Raw genomic sequence first — 10,508 nt, forward strand, 5'->3', positions numbered from 1 at the left:
CCCCAGTGAATCCTAGAGGGAGCTCTGGAGCTAAGATGGCGCTTCAAAATTGTTGCAGAGAGAGGAATCTGGGTCTTGTACACTCCTTTATTGACCAATCTAGATACAGACTGCCAGCAAAGATATAAGGTCTGCATGGGTGAGAGGGTCATCAGCATCAAAGAGAAGCCCAATTACAGCTGTCCTTTGTAGCCCAAGATGAATGGTGGAAGATGTGATATCAGAACTCTACTCACTGATGGCAATGGACATGATGCCAAAATACCAGAATAGCAAAATAACAGAAGTCAGGTGGTGGCACTTAACCATCAGAGTGAGGTGGATGCCATTAATGTAATGAGCACCGAGTTCAAACTGAGAGCCAAAGGTGGCTGGTCTATAGAGAATGATGCAGATGGTTAACAAAGCACAGTGTTCCTAGGAGAAAGATATTTGGGCAGCCACCAAGGGTATTGCTCAATCTATACAACAAAAATAAATCAAGGGTAGATGATCAGGTAGTAGAGGGAAACTGGAACAATAAAAAGTCATAAACCTTTGCCCAATTTCTAGCCATGAGCTAGTTTTCAGGCCTGGGATCCATTAGAGTGAAGCAATAGTCAGGTCTTCAGGAGGAAAGACTGCAACTTTATAACATATGGTTCCTCAACTCTTTTTCAAAGGAATCTTAGCTATTCAGTCATGTAACCAGACAATGGGGAAAGGGAAATATGTTCAGTTCCCAAGAATTCTTGGACAGAGGTTCCTAGGTGGCATTGATACCAGGGGACCAGAAGCATCATCGTGAATCCTCTATTAGAGTGGAGGTCAGATATTAACCTCATCCCATGATGTACAACTGGAATGTATTTACAATTGTGAAATTTTCCCTTGGCATGTGCTATAAGAGTATCGTAGTAAAACAGGACAAAAAGAAAACTCTGGTCAAGTGAGTAAATTAAAACTAATATTGAATCCAGGGGGAAAGGCAGAGATTACTGCCATCCTTAAAGACCTGATGGATCAAGAGATAGTGGCTCCCATCGTATCTTCATTTAATTCACCAGTCTGGTTTCTACACAACTCAGGTAGATTCTGGAAGATAACAGTGAACTTCACCAATTAATGGCCATGATTGCAGCAGCTATATCAGATGTAATATCTTTGCCACTGCAGATAACAGCCTCAGGTACATGGTATGTGGTCACTTATCTGATGAGTGCCATCCTTTCTATCCCTGTCAGAAAGGATAAGGAAGGACAGTAGCATACATTTATAGTTTAGGCTCAGGCTATGTTTTTTAAAAAAATTTCTTTACTTAAATTCAAGTTAGCTAACATGCAGTGTAGTATTGGTTTCAGGAGTAGAACCCAATGATTCATCACTTACCTAGAACACCCAGCGCTCATCCCAACAAGTGCCCTCCTAATGTCCATCACCCATTTAGCCCACCCCCAACTGACCTCCCCTCCAGCAACCCTCAGTTTGTTCTCTGTCTTTAAGAGTCTCTTATGGTTTGCCTCCCTCTCTGTTTTTACCTTATTTTTCCTTCCCTTCCCCTATGTTTTTCTATTTTGTTTCTTAAATTCCACATGTGAGTGAAACCATATATTTGTCTTTCTCTGACTGACTTATTTTGATTAGCATAGTTCCATCCACTTTGTTGCTAATGGCAAGATTTCATTCTTTTTGATTGCCGAGTAATATGCCGAGAGTGTGATATATATATATATATATATATATATATATATATATATATATATATCTATCTCATATTTTTAATCCATTCATCAATCAATGGACATTTGGTCTCTCCATAATTTGGCTCTTACTGATAACACTGCTATAAACATTTGTTTCCTAAATTTCATGTAATGAGGGAAATTATATATTTGTCTTTCTCTGACTTATTTTGATTAGACTTATTTTGATTAGAATAATACATATTACACAGTAGGTAGAGAATTAACATAGCCTGAAGCTAGCATTAGCCCCAGGCTATGTTAATTCTCTGCTTTCTATTATAATATAGTCTGAAGGGATCCAAGCCATCTAGAAACCCCATAGAACGTTACCTGGTTCACTGAATTGATAATAGCAGTTTAATCAGACCAGATGAGCAAGGAGCAGGAAGTGCAACTGTGCTCCAGAAGATGAGCAGCGATTAACCCTATGAAGGTGCAGGAGCATGCCACATTACTGAACTTCTTTTTTTTTTTTTTTAAATTTTTTTTTCAACATTTTTTATTTATTTTTGGGACAGAGAGAGACAGAGCATGAACGGGGGAGAGGCAGAGAGAGAGGGAGACACAGAATTGGAAACAGGCTCCAGGCTCCGAGCCATCAGCCCAGAGCCTGACGCGGGGCTCGAACTCACGGACCGCGAGATCGTGACCTGGCTGAAGTCGGACGCTTAACCGACTGCGCCACCCAGGCGCCCCCACATTACTGAACTTTTTAAAAGTCCAACGTGGGGCTTGCTGGAGCAACCTCTCCAAGTTAGAGAAAAAAATATTGGATTTTGTATCTCCTCCCACTAAGGAGGAAAGACAATGTCTTAAATTCCTTTTAGGCTATGGAGATAGCAAGTCCCATACTGTTAATACTGCTCTGAACTATATGTTGATAAGAGAAAAAGCTGCCAAATTCAAGTGGGGCCCAGAACAGAAAAAGGCTTTCAACAGGTCCAGACTGTATTGCCAGCAGCTCTGCCTCTTGGGTCATACAACTTGGCAGACTACTAGAGGTATCGGTAGTCAGAGAAGATACCATGTGCAGTTTACAGCCAACCTCAACAGAAAAATCACAGTGCAGACACATAACATTTTGGAATCTTTCAAAAATCACTGATGTGATACAGAGCCCTGGGAGAGATGGAGCACCACCTGTCCATGAGACATTAAATGACCATTGGGCTAGAACTGCACATCATGAACTGCGTTTTGTCAAATTCACCAAATTATAGAGTCAGGAATGCCTAGCAGAATTCATTGTAAAATGGAGCTGGTACCTCTTGGCTTAGGTATGAGCAGGGCTAGAGGGCAGAAATAAGGCACACAATTAGATGGCCCTGAGCTCCATGTTATCCACCACTGTGGAAAAAAAGAGAGAAACAAGGAGAGAAAGTAATAAATAATAGAAAAAAAATTCCCAGACTTGAAGGATGCAATCTTTAGAGTGACAACATGGCACTGAATACTCAGCTGGATGGATGGAAACAAAAGATTCACCTTTAGACACATCATCATTCAATTTTAGAACATTAAAAATAAAGAGACAATCATAGAAGCTTTAAAATGAAAAGAGGTTATCAAAGCAGAATATGAATCAGATCAGCATCTGTTACTTTTTTCTGTCACACTGGATGGATATAAGAAATGAAGATCCCTTTGCCTGTAATACTTGTATCATGCTTCCTTAAGCAACCCAGATTTGTGGAGATAGAATTGCCATTTCCTTCTTTATGGGCCCAACCATACTATTGTTTTTGCTGTTAATGCTTACAGACTCTTAATGCTTATTTCCCGTCCCCTCTCCCCCAATTTTTAGAATCATTGTATAAACACTTATGAGTTAAGTACAGTTGCAGATTGGAAAACAAATATTAGAAACCCAGACATTGCAAAAATAATAATATAGTGTTTAGAGGTTGGGACATGGAGATGGGGGGAAATATGGAAGGCAATTATGAGGGTACTAATTTGCTCATCTGGCAGATGATGGTGTCAGGATAAACTCTCTAAAATTACTGAAACAAGAAATAGAATTTCAAGCACTAAGTTATAAAGGAAAATAATAGAAGAATTGAAATAATATTAGTAGCAAAAGGAGGGAGGAGGGGGAAGTGAGACGTAGAGTAGGGCTCATTGGAGTCACTAGGAACTTTTAAAAGTTGACACATCGAAAAAAATATAAGCATAATACTGCAGATATTCCTGTAAATGACCTCATTTAGGGTGGCTGAACAATGCTCACCATTTCCTTTCTAACAGACTGACTGATGATGAGTAGGCCACTCTCTAGATATCTCTGCCCTTTAGTGCTTATGTACTGATTTGTAAACTTACCTGAGAGTCCGTTGTATTGCCCCACACTTATTTATTACCAAACATGATGAGAAAAATCCCATATCTGCATGTGAAATACATATGTTGTTGTTATAGATGGAAATATGTCCCCCTCACCAAACTCATATGTTGAGGCCCTAACCCCCAGTGTGATTGTATTTGGAGATAGGGCTTTTAGGAAAGGAGTTAAGGCTAAATGAGTCCATAAGGGTGGGGCCCTAAGCCAAGAGGACTGATGTCCTTATAGGAAGAGGAAAAGGCATCAGAACATCTACAGAAAAGAGGACATATGAGGACATAGCCAGAAGGCAGCTGTCTACAAGCCAGGATGAGAAGTCACCAAAAGCCAAACATGATGGCTCTTTGATCTTGGGCTTCTAGCATCCAGAACTGGGAGAAATTTCTGTTGTTTAAGCCACCCCATTTGTGGTTTTGGTTATGGCAGCCCTAGAAGACTAATACAACTATTATAGAAATATAAATTGTGAAGTGCATATTGTCATTATGTCATTTAATTGAATTTTAAGTAAACTAATAAAATATGTGCAAGATAAGAGGTGTTTTCATCTGAAAAGTCAATTGAATATTTTGAAAACGCTTTGTTGAACGCTTTGTGAAAGGCAAGTCACTACAAATATTGGTGTTGAATTAGGTGTGGGAAGGCAATATTAAAAGACTTGAAGAAAGTGAGAAAGTTTACAATGATTCTGCATATAGTTGCTTTGTCAATCTCTTTAACTCCCCCCCACTTTAAATAGATTCGTTTTCTTTTAATTTTTTTAATGTTTATTTTTGAGAGAGACAGAGAGACAGAGAGAGAGAGAGAGAGAGAGAGAGAGAGAGAGAGTGAGCAGGGGAGGGGCAGAGAGAGAGACACACACACACACACAGAATCCGAAGCAGCTCCAGGCTCTGAGCTGTCAGCACACAGCCCGACATGGGGCTCGAACTCACCAACCGCAAGATCATGACCAAAGTCAGATACTTAACGGACTGAGCCACCCAGGTACCCCCAGGAATTGCTCTTATACAGCAAAACACACAAATAAAATCTCCATAGTCTTTGATTCCATGTAATTCCATTGTCTTTGAAGTTACAGCAGACTTTGGAGTACAGCTGTTTGCATTTGAACCCTGACTCCTCTGTCTTCTCCCTTTGTGAGCTTGGGTGTTTACTTCTCTATGACACCCATCATCTGTAAAATGGAGATAATAATAGAACCTACCTCAGAGATTTTTGTGAAGGTTAAATGAGATAATACACACATAAAGCATTTAGCTCAGAAAATAAACATAAATGCACAGCTAAATTTATGTACAAAATATTTATTATGGTATTACTTTGATAAAAACCTGAAAAACTCAAATGGCTAGCCACAGGAAAATGCTTAGAACAGTTATATTTATGAGATGAAATGTCAGTCAGGTACTTAAAAAACCTGTTTCCTAAGAATATTCATTGACCTGAGAAAATGTTGATTATATAATCTTAAATGAAAAAAGACATAGAGCTATCTGTAGCTATAGATATGTACATACAGCTATAGCTGCACATAATCCACACATATGTTATAGTGCTATATATGTTTACATATATATATAATTATATATATACATATAAATAAAATTTTGTATATATATAAAATGCCTGGAAGATGTTAGGGGTGGTTGTCTCTAGGTGATAGGATTACAGGTAGTGTTTACCATCTCCACAGGGCTCCCATCTCAGTGTGAAGAGGTCATTTTTGCAGGCTCTCATTTGAAGAGAGTACCTGCCTAACCGGGGGGGGGGGGGGGGGGGGGCGGGGGCTCAAGCACCAAAGCCCCAGGTCATCTGTCACACTCGGCCGGTGGCCTGCTGTGGCAACCATGCCCGTGTAACTGAGGGAAGCACCTGAGAGATGAGGAGAGGAAGGAGGAAATGGGTAGAGTGAGCAGGATGATGAGGGATGCTCTTCAGGGCTGTAACAGATCAGCAGGAGTAGTTATGCCACATTGAGACATGGGATTCAATATGGATGAAAATGATGAGACGTTCCCATAAGGGTTGGTGAGAAATGAGGAGTTAAGAGTAGTGAATAGAGGGCATGTACCCAGATGTGTGGCTTAGGGGTTGGATACTTCCCACAACTCCAGTCCGCCTTTTGAAAGATCAACCAGGTGTCCTTTGGCTCTACGTGGTCTTTCCGATCCTTCTGTGTGATGCACTCTCCTCCCCGCACAGGACACACACATGTCTTTCAGTGCTGTCCTCTCCTTCCAGCCCACGCTTGCCAGCCCTCCTTAATCTCCTGCCTTCCAGCACCCTGCACACCCAGCGCTCCACACATTCCGCCGAGTCAGTACTCAGCTCCCAGGGCTCTTTCATCATTGGAAGACCAGACGGTTGTTGCTAAGCAGAGTATACAGGGCACAACTGTAGCCAACTGTTTAACTCAAGCTAATTCACGCTATTTCTCAGTTTGCCTGGATTATCAGTGGCGGAAACAATGATTTCCCAGTTTACTACAAAAGCTGATGTACCTTGATGAACCTGTTATGAAAATGATAGTTAAGTTCTGTGACTTTCATTTTACTTAAACCCCAGGGAGCATACATTATTTGGTTTATATTATTTGCAGCATAGTGACTAGCTTTGCAGGCGAATAAGAGTCATTAAAGAAATAGATGGCTAGGTTTGGGGGATTTGTGTAGAAACTGGGAATGATTGTTAATGGTTATCTGGGTTTCCTTTTGGGGTGATGAAAATGTTCTAAAACTGATTGTGGTGATGAGTGTATAACAGTGAATATACTAAAAACCACTGAACTATACAGTTTAAGTTGGAAAGTTGTATAGTTTATAAATTATGGCACAATAAAGCTGTTATAAAAAGTAGAAATAGGTTGCAGTAAGCCTGACTTAGATAATGAGACCACATATTTGGATTGGGACAGATTTACACTTATGTGCTAGCTTTTTGTTCTAGTCAAGTGACTTGGAGTAAATTGTGTATAGCTGCACAGGTTCTGAACTCTGACACATGGAAGTCACTTGAAATTAAATAGAACAAATCAAATTTTGGCTCAGCTCTGTACTAGTGCTGTGATATGTGGTCAATTACTTCACTTCTCTGAGTCTCAATTTCCTCCTCTGTAAAATGGAGGTAATAATAGTCATTGTGAAATTAAAGGAGGACACGTGACCAGGGGCTACTTAGTGTATGCTGCAAGATTATTGCTCAGCAAATGTGGATGTCCCTCCCCCACCAATAAATGTCTGTTGTATGGACTTGAATGTATCACTGAACTTTATTTTAATCTTGGGAAATGGATAACGGGGTCAATATTCCCTTCTTAAGGAATAATACCACAAGGAATAGTACAATGGGAAATAGAATGGTCATTTGAGGGGAGCCTGGGTGGCTCAGTTGGTTAAGTGTCCGACTTCGCTCAGGTCATGGTCTCACAGTTCGTGAGTTCGAGCCCTGCATCGGGCTCTGTGCTGACAGCTTGGAGCCTGGAGCCTGCTTTGGATTCTGTGTCTCCCTCTCTCTCTGCCCTTCAACTGCTCATACTCTGTCTCTCTCTGTCTCTCAAACATGAATAAACATTAAAAAATTAAAAAAAAAGAATGTTATTTGAATAATCTAAAATAATTTCTGTCCTGAAATAATTTCTGACTTGTTCAAACTGATTGTAACTGAATGCCATGAGTTGTGGAGAGTTGGCCCAAGACCTGATGAAATAAATCAATGGCTCTCATTCTCTTCGTTTTTACATATATGACCAAATATAATATTTTCCAACATAACCAATTTCCAAGACCTTAATGGCTAAGTGGATGGGAAATATCAAGCATGGCGTCTTTGTCATAGTAGACATTCAATACATTTTTGTTGACTGATGAATGCATCGTGACTTTCAGAATAAGGCTGTGACTCTGTTTCCCTGTGTGCTGCCTAAGGATGTTCATTGCGCAAGAGTTCTCAACTGCTCTGTAATAGATAATAGAAGAGCTCTTTAAAGATCCTTCTCTTGTGACTGATGGGCTGTTGACATTTATTGGATGATGCCTGGGTGCTAATCACCTCACTCATTTACATCCTTATCTCTTTCATTTCTCCCAACCATGCCCTACCCTGTCTCATGTGCTATTTCTGAACTGAATGAGGGTAACGTCTCCAAAGCTTGGAAAATTCACACATTTCTGATGGCCTTTTGGGCAAATTTACAATCATTGCCGATTGATGGGGTTAGGTGGGGTACAAGCATGGTAGGAAAAGAAAAGGAAAAACTCGATCAAACCAAATCAAACTTGAACACTGTGGGACCATTACTGGAGAAGTAGTAAGAAAAGGAAAGTAATATTTACAGAATTCGAGCTATGTATTAGGCACTATGCACACATGACCTGGAAGGAATCTATAGCAAAGTCTCACCATTTAGACCTTGGTCTTCTTAATTTTACAGGATCTTTTGAAATACACATAAAGTAAACATGGGTAGCTGGGAGGACTTTCCAGGCTGTAAGATGGAGAGGGGAAAATTTTAACAGAATCTTTGACCAATTCCTCTCCCTGAAGCTTTGCATAGATTGGTGACCACATTCTGGGGAATTCTCGTTGAGCTCAGAGGAGATGTTGCCCAGTACAGGGAGGGTATGCTCAGGGCTTAATGCTGGCTTTGCTCTACTTACTGTGTGACCTTAGGTAACTAGACCCCAATGGTTTCAGCTGCCTCAGGTGCAAAATCAGCATAATATACACCTTAGAGGTTGTTAGAAGATTAGAAATAATCTAATATGCCTAGTACATATTTAGTAGTCAAAACAGTATGGTTTTTCCTTAAACCTGTTACTAGCCCTAAATCCAGTCTTTCAAAATTGTTTGCCTAGATATACATTTTTTAGTTGATCTGCTGGTCTTATTATCTGATTAGATGCCAGAGGATCTTTCTAAAATACAAATTTAATGTACTTTTCCCACTTCAAAATCTTTGGTGCCTAAATCTTTAGTGCTGTTTTGTAAGGTATTCAAAGAGCTTTAAAAATGTGCCCCCATACTCTTTTTAAAGACTTTCTTTTCTACTTTGCATTACTCATCCCCTAGGCAGGCTTCCTAGGCAGTCAGCTTCTATGCAGTCACCCAGGGTCATGCTCTCGAAAGGGACCCCACCCTCGGTTTAATACTCTGTTAAGGACTTGAAATTCTTTTAAAAAAACCTTTTTTTTTTTTTTTAATGTTTATTTATTTTTGAGAGAGACAGAACACGAGCAGGGGAGGGGCAGACAGAGAGGGAGACACAGAATCGGAGGCAGGCTCCAGGCTCTGAGCTGTCAGCACAGAGCCCTATGTGGGGCTCGAACTCACGAGCCTTTGAGTTGTGAGATCATGACCTGGTCATGAGACCATGACCAAAGTTGGCTGCTTAACCAACTGAGCCACCCAGGCATCCCTGGACTTGAAATTCTTAATTATTTTATCTTTGAACTTGTGTTTTGTAAGTGAGGTCACATGTAATGATAGAGTGAGGGTATGAGCAGTGAGGCTGCGGCTTGGATGTGTGTGGGCTCAGATCTGCTCAATGAATGGCTAAGCAGTTGGCTTGGCCTCCTGGCATGCATGTACCTGGGATAGTCTGGGATGCCCTGAGTCCCCAAGGGGGCTTCTAGGATTAGAACCTGGACCCAGATTTGCAGTGGCAAGGGAGGCAGTAGACATCTAGGCAGAGCAGTGGCAGCAATGGTTGCCTTGGGAGAAAGGGAGGACTTTGCATGGGACCAGTGCCTATATTTTAGTGGGAGGGGGACTTCTTGTCCATCCCCGGGGCCCATCTCTGTGCATCTGCACAAATATGAACTCTACAGCCTGAGTGCAGCGTCAAGAACTCTGGAGATGGGGTAATAAACTTTGCCAGTAAATTATTACAAGGCCAAAACAGATATTACTTTAAAGCATATTAGGGATTTATTAGAATTCTTCAAAGAGTTTTGAATTTCTGGTTTTGAAAACTGCTGCAACATTGCAAAGCAAATAGAAACTAGATTTAAAGATGTCTCATTTGATAGGAAAAAATGCTATTTTCATATTACACTTCACATGAACCATTAAAAAGAAGACAATTTCCAGATCAATTCTTCCTTGTAATTAAAGATACAGAGATGGAATACAGAAATAGGTATTTTAAATTATATGCAAATCATGAAACTATTTTTAGTTTCCTATACAACCTACACAATTTTCCAGAAATGTCAGAGGAAATATTAAAATGCCATTGTATAAATTTACTTTTAAAATTAAATTCAGATTTAAATGAAATTGATTTGTATAAAAAGTTAAATCTTAAAAAAAATTGTTCTGTGAGAGTCATCAGCTTTAGATGTGCTAAATTTATATTTCATAGTAATTGATCAGAAATAAATCCCAATGTTGTCACAGCCTACCAAATATCCTTAACAATTCCAGTAAATCTGCATCAGCAG

Source organism: Acinonyx jubatus, chromosome B2, assembly GCF_027475565.1.
Source record: "Acinonyx jubatus isolate Ajub_Pintada_27869175 chromosome B2, VMU_Ajub_asm_v1.0, whole genome shotgun sequence".
NCBI lineage: Eukaryota > Metazoa > Chordata > Mammalia > Carnivora > Felidae > Acinonyx > Acinonyx jubatus.